Genomic DNA, 9435 nt, shown 5'->3' on the forward strand with positions numbered 1-9435 from the left:
TTGTCCCACTAAAATGGCATCAAGTGCCCCATTCCTTTATAGTAAGTACCAACAGGGCAAACTAAGTACATATCATTTATGTCAGGATAACTGCTCCTTCTGCTTACTCCTACACTAAAGTTCCACTTTAAAGGGCATACATACTTAGACACAATGGGGGATAAATTGGTTTGCACCTGTTTTGGGGCACGAACCAGGTAGCGTGCACTCTGCACGCAACAGAAGATGCAGGCCTGAGGACCACGCAAAATTGTTCCTCGGGCCTCATCTTAATATTTCAGGCAAGCCTGTCGCACTTCCGGAGGCAGCTTGCCCATGTAAACGGATCCAAATTTAGGCCACCTGACTCACCAGCAGTAGCCTTCAGATAAGTACTGGGGGGAGAGAATCAGAACGGGAAGGGTGCATACGTGAGCCGACAACAGCCTTTAGGAGTGCTGTGGAGCCAGGAAGATCACTCCTGCTCCTCCTGGCTCCACAACAAACTTAAACAAAAAAAACATACTTACCTTTTTGGTGGTGACTGCTTGCTAGGCCACATCCACGCTAGCAAAGCCTGAGCAGGACAGTCCAGTGCCTGCTCCGCTCAGGGCAGCCCAATTTCCCAGAGGGAGCCTAATAGCACGTGGAAGAGGCCTAATGTCTGTTTTAGACGGCCGCCCTGGATGCCTGAAAAATGGCTTGATGAAATATTAGTGCCCGAAATTGGCCATCTTAGCCCCTGTTTTAGACCTGTAAGCGCAATTAAGTCCAATATCTACCCCAATCCACTTATTTTTCAGTTGTAACTCAGTAATCCCATGTATTGAAAATGGAATTTCCTTTCAGTCACTGAGGCTCTGATAATGACTTGAACTTCCTCTTTTAACAAAAATCAGAAGAATGTCTGTTTTTCTCCATAATGAGTCTTGAATAAAATTCTGGGAATGGTGGCTTTCATTTCATTACTGGGTTGCTAATTATGGGAAAACTGGCATTCTCCTGTTTTTTTTATTAAAAAAGGGAATTGTGCCCTCTGGAAAAAAGGAGCATTTTCCTCACCAAAGCGGTGTCCCAATTAAAAGTCTTCCACAGCATCAAATCTCACTTGTGCACTTTTTATGGAGGGCGAGGGCGGCGGGTGGGGTGGGGGGGTGGGGGGGGGCGGTGGTGAGGAGGTTATGTTGCATCAATTTTCAATGATACTGGATTTCAATATAGTGTAACTTGTAATGACAGGTTAGCTTGTGAGCAGCTTTTTATAAAAAGTCAAATAGCTATTTTAGTACTAAAAAATGACAGTTGTGGTTTTTAAAAAATATATATTAGTCATCACCATTGCGTCTTTAGCATATTGCAGCTTCAGGCCACGGCAGCAGAAAGTTGATAACTCTAGACAATGAATAAAGTTACTGTATCTCTAGTGTGCTGATATTTTTGCTATTAACGTAGCATACCATGCCTTATCCTCCCTGCACAGCCTGAAAGGAACTCAGGATCTATGTCTGCCATCTCCAGCACAGCAAGGTTAGTTAATCAAGCCTAAACTATTCTTCCTGCATGTGGTCTATGAATCAGCAACTGACACAGGAGAATGGGCAAAATGTCAGGTGCTGTTTTGTCAGTCGTTCTTTCACAACAATTTAAAAATGGATTATCAGCAGGGACTGGATAGGTTACCGACAGTTAAAAGTAAAACCTAGCAGCCCTGCGATGGCATTTTTATTCCCTAACATCTGGAAGTGGTAGGTAATCAACAGGGTTGTGCTCCTCACCGCCACTACTGACTGTTTCAGCAATGACTACCTTCTGGAAAATATTATTCACTAAGGTCCTGTGAACAACCCACAATTCTGAGCCGTACAACAGTCCTGGAGAAAACGCTACTGTTACTTGAACTTAACTTCAGAATCAAAGATATTGGCCTTCATGATACCACAGAGTTTTTACAAATGATGGCAATGTCAATGAGAGCTTTGTTGTGCAACTTTATTTTTAAAATTAAAGATCCTAGGTGAAAGATTGAGTCCCATTGTGCAGGACACCGCAGAGGGGGAGAAAAGATTGTATAAATCAAGATGTAGGAGTCAGGTGACACCAAGTTTGAGTTTTAAAAGTCTGTAGGTTGTAGGAGGAAGGGAAAAATTGAGGCCACTAAGAAGTCCAAATAGTTTTGCGATCCTGGCAAAGAATTATAGAGTGGGAGGCAAGGCGATGAGTCATGATTTCAACATAGCGAAGATGTAGTGTCTGATACACTGCAAGGATACAGTGGGTACATTTTTATGGGTGGGACTTCCATTTTGTGATGAGTGCTTACTGAAAGCAAAATGGCACATGCTTGAGAAGATAGCAAAGGCTAGCAAATTTATACCCAAAACAACACAGTCAAAGTAGAGCACTGTTATAACTTTTAATTTGCCAGTTCAAAGAAATAACAATAAACATGAAGTGACAATAACAGTGATTCACTCCAATATAGTCATTCAACCATTAAAATCACTGCAAAAATAAGTCAGTCATGTATTTTCCAGTGACTGCTACTGTAGTTTTGTGGAGATTTTTGATCATGTTGCCCATTTAGAGGGCACTGTGAAGGCTTGCATTTGACTAGTGTGACAAGAAAATGGGGATAAAGTGTACATATGCATTAGTGGTGGGTTGAAGGGTTGCTACATACTGACAATTTGAATGTTTCAGCTGACTGCTGTATTTATTTCAACCTCTGGAGGTACATTGATGGCATCATGTAAATTGTTACCTTTCTTCTCATTGTAAGATTTTGAGTATGTGAGCTGTTCTCTTGGTGGAAATGAGCTACTGGAACACAGTACCACTTAAGAGGCTGAAGGAGTATCTACATTTTATGTACACTTGTTTTGTTTTAAAAGCTTTTTATTATCCCCACTTTTCTTCCCTGTAGGCAGTGAGTCGCACACTGGGTACAGTCCACAGTACCATACCCTTATGGACCTTCTTCAAGCTAGTTCAATGTCAGGCCTCATCCACTCACATGCACATTCCAGGAGGCATCAGGAGCAGGAATCCTGGCTGATTTCCTCCCCCCGCCCCCCCACCTTAGCCTAGGGACACTGAAGCCACAGATACAAAAATTGGCCGTGTGGTTGATAGTGAGGAAGAAAGCAGTAGACTGCAGGAAGATACAAATGGATTGGTCAGGTGGACAAAAAAGTGGCAAATGGAATTCAATCCGGAGAAGTGTGAGGTAATGCATTTGAGGAGGGCAAAAAAGACAAGGGAGTACACAATAAATGGGAGGATACTGAAAGGTGTAGAGGAAGTGAGGGACCTTGGAGTGCATGTCCACAGATCCCTGAAGGTAGCAGGACAGGTAGATAAGGTGGTTAAGAAGGCATATGGAATACTTTCCTTTATTAGCCGAGGCATAGAATATAACAGCAGGGAGGTTATGCCAGAACTATATAAAACACTGGTTAGGCCACAGCTTGAGTACTGTGTACAGTCCTGGTCACCAGATTACAGGAAGGACGTAATTGCAATAGAGAGGGTACAGAGGAGATTTACGAGGATGTTGCCGGAACTGGAGAATTTTGGCTATGAGGAAAGATTGGATAGGCTGGAGTTGTTCTCTTTGGAACAGAGGAGGCTGAAGGGTGATTTAATTGAGGTGTACAAAATTATGAGGGGCCGAGATAGTGTGGATAGGAAGGACTTATTTCCCTTAGCAGAGAGGTCAATAACCAGAGGGCATAGATTTAAAGTGATTGGTAAAAGGATTAGAGGGGAGCTGAGGGAAAACTTTTTCACCCAGAGGATGGTGGGGGTCTGGAACTCACTGCCTGAAAAGGTGATAGATGCAGAAACCCTCAACTCATTTAAAAAGTACCTGGATGTGCACCTGAAGTGCCGTGACTTACAAGGCTACGGACCAAGTGCTGGAAAGTGGGATTAGACTGTATGGCTCATTTTCAGCCGGTATGGACACAATGGGCCGAATGGCTTCCTTCTGTGCCGTAAATTTTCTATTATTCTATGTAGTGTCCCCACCATTGTCCTAGGCAAAATCAGCCATCAGACCGAAGACCAGATTCTGAGACTTTCCTAGTCTGTATGACTCAGCACCACACTAATCAACTGAGTGATCGGGAAGCCCTATAAGTTTTGAAGCAATGTTTTGAATCAGATGCAGTGTCTATTTGAAAGATTGTTAAGGTGTACAGATATTTTGAAAAATATAAAAAGAGATGGATATGTACTGAAAACAACTGAAGCTATAGAAAGAGGAAGTGGCATTAAAAGACCTTTTTAAGTTGAGAAGCCAAAGTGAAGGGCCAAGACATATGATGCAAGATAGCTCCAAGTTTGAAAAGAGTCAAAGAGATGACAACAACTTGCATTTAGATGGCACCTTTATTGCAGCATAAAGTCCCAAGGCACTTCACAGGAATGTAATCAGTCAAAAAATGTCTGAGCCAAATTAGCTGAGACAAAGAAAGAGATATTAGCAGGGGTGACTAAAAGCTTGGTCAAAGAGATAGGTTTTAAAGAGGATAAATCAACAATTAGCGATTAGATAACTTCAAGCTTAAGCTTTAAAAGCTTTGAGGTGGTAGGAGAAAAGTGGGGGGGCAGGGCTGAGGGAGGTAAGGAGTTCCATTATTTTGACAGTCTGGGAAATAATGAATCATAATGAATGTGTGATGAATCTTGATTTCAACACAATGGGGATAAAGGGAGGAGGAAAAGCTTGTTTGGAGCTTAAAATTAAATTGGGTAGAATGGAGGTGTACTGACCATGGTAGTAGTATTGATCAAATAGAGAAATATTGAAACAGAGAAAGAGCTAGATAGATAGAGAGAGCTTGGAGGCTACCTGGCAGTGCCCAATTAAGGTTTATCAAAATTATAACTGAATGTTACATGCAACACAATATTATCATGGTCAGAGGCCTCACCATAATCTTAAAGTATGGGAGAAGGATGATGGTGTGCAATAGCCATCACCAGCAACACACCATGCACTGGATAGAGACAAGTGCATGAGAATTTCATTGCCCATTTCTTTAAGTGAGGTCTGCAAATTTGCACTATTGCTTTCTGCGATCATGGAACTGCTGGTTGTTCTACCTATTAGTTTTTGCTCAGAATTGAATATGTTAATCTTGCTTTAGTATTGGACAACTGACATTTTGTTTTCTGCACAGTAAAAGAGTGACAAGCTGTAAAATCATTTCATCGTGTTTAAGCATATGGTAGTGCTCCAGTTCCTTGTGTTTACTCATTTCTAAAAATATTTACCCATTTTTGAATTGTGAACTCCTGCATATGTTTTGTGAGGATGCCCTACTTCTAACTGTTCCCCTAGCTGAGAAAGTGGTCATGATGGATGGCTGCTTAGCCAACTGACAAACTGGGGGGCTGCATCATTGCCAGGAGTTTCCTTTCCCAATGCCATTTGGGGCTTATTGCTTTTGCTTTTGGAGGCAAAACCCGAGTCACTTGTGCGCTGCTATGTGATGGCACAGAACTGTTGTTGACATGAGGGCCCACTAGTTATAAAGAATGTAGTCATGATTTTGCTACACTTGGTACACAGAGGAAATCTTTCCCCCTAACCCCAACATGTATTGCAAGTTTTATATTCAGTCACTTTACATGGCTAGCATTGGCTGGATGAGTTAGGGAGTTTTTGTCAATCGTACTGCCTGACTTATGGATCAGCATTGCCATTGACACAATAGACTTGACTAATCTTGGACTTGGTTAATTCTACCACAGGTCCTATGAAAAATAAAATAAGGGATGTGCAGAGAATGGATTCATTTTGGGAAAATTCAGCTATATCACCTTGTTTTGGCCACACTCATGTAATCACCAATTCATTTCTGACTCAGCATAATCCAATATCGTGTTGTGGGAATATATGCAAGTTTGATAAATACTATATAAATACAGTGGTTAAAATACATGGTCCTGACATGATGCAGCAAGAAGAGTTTTCATACTGCGATAATGACTGAGAAAAGTATCTCAATATTCTGATAATTCTTAGTTTTATTACATGCCACCACGTTCTTTCTGCTATAGTCTGTGTACTGATCAATAAGTAATCTCTCAGATAAAAATTATAATAACTCCAGAATCTGTATTTTGTTATTTCACTTGTGGTCTTTTTCAAAATAGAACTATAACATGAAAACTAATCTTCAGTGTAATAATTTAAAGCTCATTTTAGTCTTTCGCAATAATTGTATCTTTTATATAAAGGTGGGCAAGCCTAGAGGAAACTGAGCTAAGCTTAAACCTTCTCTGGTTCTGGCTTAGCTCTGTGTTAACAAAAAATGACAAGCTACATCCAAGCCAAGTCCAAAGATCCAAGAGTCATACCACAGTGCATCCGTAATTGGATACCATGTAACTACAGCATTCAGAATGCTTATAGATCATGACAGAGGCAATGGCTCCGATATTTACTTAGGCCGTGAAGAGAGCTGAGGGGGGGTGGATTTCCGGATGGGAAACCCTGAAGTATGGGTTTCCCCGAAGTCCTGCAGAATTTAACTGCAGGACGTCTTTTAAATTTTCTCAACAGGTTTCCCGTGCAACAGCCAGCCAGATTGATAGGTTGGTTGCCTGTCGGGCAGGATAGCAGCTGGAGAGTGGATGCCAGGAGTAGATGCTGGAGGGCTGGAAGGTGAGTAAATGTTATAATTATATTTGTACAGTTAGGGGTTGGGGTCGGATCTTGGTGGGCATCTCGGAAATCGGCGGCGGGGTGGGGTTCAGATGTCGAGGGGGGTGTCAGACATTGGACAGTGTCTCGGACATCGGGGGAGGGGTCAGAAATCGGGGGGTCGGACATTGGTGGGGGAAGGATCGGACATCGCAAAGTGGGGGAGTCAGCCAATCACGTTGGTCTGATCGTGGCGGGTAAACTTGTTGGGCCTGATGGAAACACTCCTGCTCCTCCTGGCCCACAAACCGTGCAATAAAGGCACTTACCTCACGGATCCAGCCCCTCTCGCCTCCTTTTACCTTCCAGGATTCCCGAGCCCCGGGAATTCCTGCTTCCATGAATTAAAAATAAAAATGCTATTAAAATCCTCCTTAAAAGATTTCAGTGACCGACCCGCCTCCTGAGAGCAGGTTGTTCGCCCACCCCCCACAACCTGCCTCTGTTAAAACCAAAAGTGGGCAGGTTGGACATTTTTACAATTTTTACCTTCTCACCTGCTCCCCAACCCACCCATCCTTGGGGGTTAAAATTACCTCCGGTAATAAAATATGCAACAAATTCACGTCTGAAAGGAAAACGTGCTGACTGCGTGTTGAACCTTTAAAAGCAACGAGTAAGCTTTTCCCAATCTTTGACTAAAAATAGGAGAAAGGTCATTTTCTATGTTTTGTTAACTGAGTAATACTTTGTGAGCTGGAAACTATGTGCAGCCCACCTTTGGGATGAGACTTGCTTCTTGGAGGGCGTTTACATGTTCTGTTGGTAAATCTGCTATTCATCCACCCAATTGCTAACATATGTGGGACCATCTAGCCAGAGATGCTGGTGTTTTTAAACATGGCTACTATTGTGTCTTCTTTTTGAGAGTAGATATGTGTCTGAGAACAGAAAGCTCATGTTGCTGCCAGTTCCCATGGTACAAGAAGTACTTCCACATTGAAGACCACATTATGAAAAAAATAAATGTACAGATAGCCAAAATGATACAGTTTTGTGATATGATTTCTGGAAGTGTTTGCAAGGCCTGCCCAATATTACATCACTAGTTTCCAAGAACAGGTCTAATAACCTTACTGTGGAAAACCCCTTTTGGTTGCAGCTGTATGTTGTTTCAAGTGTCAGCATGATTACTCATCTGGACAGGCACAAAAAAAAAATCACTATGTTCATAAGCTTTCTTTCAGCTCACTCACCTTTAGAATATAGATTTATTTGCCTTTTAAGACCTTTAGGTTACTTAAATATGTACACTCCAATAGTCGGCATCTTACACTGTTTCAACTCATGTGGAAGCACTGAAGATCTAATGTGCATTGTGCAGCTATTAACACATTTTTGTCTCACAGTTTTCAGCTATATGAAAGGAGAGATGGTGACTTCCAATTTGACTCAGCTTGAATCTTGGCATTGGGTGTCCCCTGACTCAACCCAGGATCAAATTGACCTTCAGGCTATTTAACCACCCATTTGTAGGTGAACAATTGACTTGAAATAAAATCATATATGACCTGATTATTGTATGCCTGGTTTTAATGAGGTAATAAGAAGGAAAGAACAAACTTGCATTTATATAGCATCTTTCACAACCTCAGGATGTTCCAAAGCGCTTCACAATGAAGTACTTTTGAAGTGTAGTCACTGTTGTAATATAGGAAACCCGGCAGCCAATTTGCACACAGCAAAGTCTCACAAACGGCAATGTGATAATGATCAGATAATCTGTTTTAGTGATGTTGGTTGAGGGATAAATATTAGCTAGGACACCGTGGAATAATCCCCTGCTCTTCTTCGAAATAGTGCCATGGAATCTTTTATGTCCACCTGAGAGGGCAGACAGGGCCTCGGTTTTAACATCTCAACTGAAGGACGGCACCTCTGACAGCGCAGCACTCCTTCAGTATCGCAACTAGATTTTGCGCTCAAGCAATGCAGCATTGTTATGTAATTATCCTAGGACTATTCTAGCCAAACTCGTTCCCTTCAGGGTCATTAAAAAGAGGATACTTAGTGGAGAACTGTGGTATACCAAAGTTATTCTAAGAGAAAGAAAGAACTGATAACTCATGCGTGACACCACCATGACTAAAATATTGAAAATGTACCCCCTTGTGCTCCCCTTCCCTGCATGGCTCACAGAGTAAATGCATTGGGTCATGTAGAATTGAACCACACAAGTCTCAGGTTCAATCCTCAATCTATGCAAGTTGGCTGGTTTCAGGCAGGAAGTAGTGACCATGCTACAGTATCCCTGGACTAGAAAGAGGAAAGTTCAGACAAGGTTCCCACTCTATGGACTACACTTTCCTAATTTGCTAATTTTAATGAAATGAGTATAAAATGGGGAATACTGCTTTATCGTCACGTCTACTTTCCATTAAAACTGCGTAACAGAGGAGAATGTACCCATTGATCACTACTGAGTGACTGAAGCTTGAAAGTGCACGTCAGAGGCGGACAAGATCAAGCTTAGCTCTGATGACCCCATGCTTGACTTGTATTGTGAAGAATACCCACTTGGATGAGATACTGGAAGGCGGCTGGCACCCATGAAACAATATTGTAACTTGTGTCACTGCTTTCAAGGCAGGAGGGGAGAAAACTGGGGAAAATGTATACGCTAAACTGCAGTTTCAAATTTCAATAACCAGGAATTATTAGTAATGCAAAGGATTCCTGGAAAAATCCATCATCATGTCCTTGAACAGGGTTACTGCCAATCTTCTGCCGAAGTTACGCCG

At 42.0% G+C, this 9435-nt stretch overlaps 1 long non-coding RNA gene across 1 annotated transcript; it reads left to right on the forward strand.

The window, feature by feature from the left end:
* Nucleotides 1-1367: 1367 nt before the first annotated feature.
* On the forward strand, nt 1368-8195 carry LOC137323273 (uncharacterized). Its single transcript, XR_010963329.1, has 3 exons — nt 1368-1506; nt 6554-6655; nt 8044-8195. It is a non-coding gene; the product is annotated as an uncharacterized lncRNA (long non-coding RNA).
* Nucleotides 8196-9435: the final 1240 nt, after the last annotated feature.

The sequence above is a fragment of the Heptranchias perlo genome, chromosome 7 (assembly GCF_035084215.1).
Source record: "Heptranchias perlo isolate sHepPer1 chromosome 7, sHepPer1.hap1, whole genome shotgun sequence".
Taxonomy (NCBI): Eukaryota; Metazoa; Chordata; class Chondrichthyes; order Hexanchiformes; family Hexanchidae; genus Heptranchias; species Heptranchias perlo.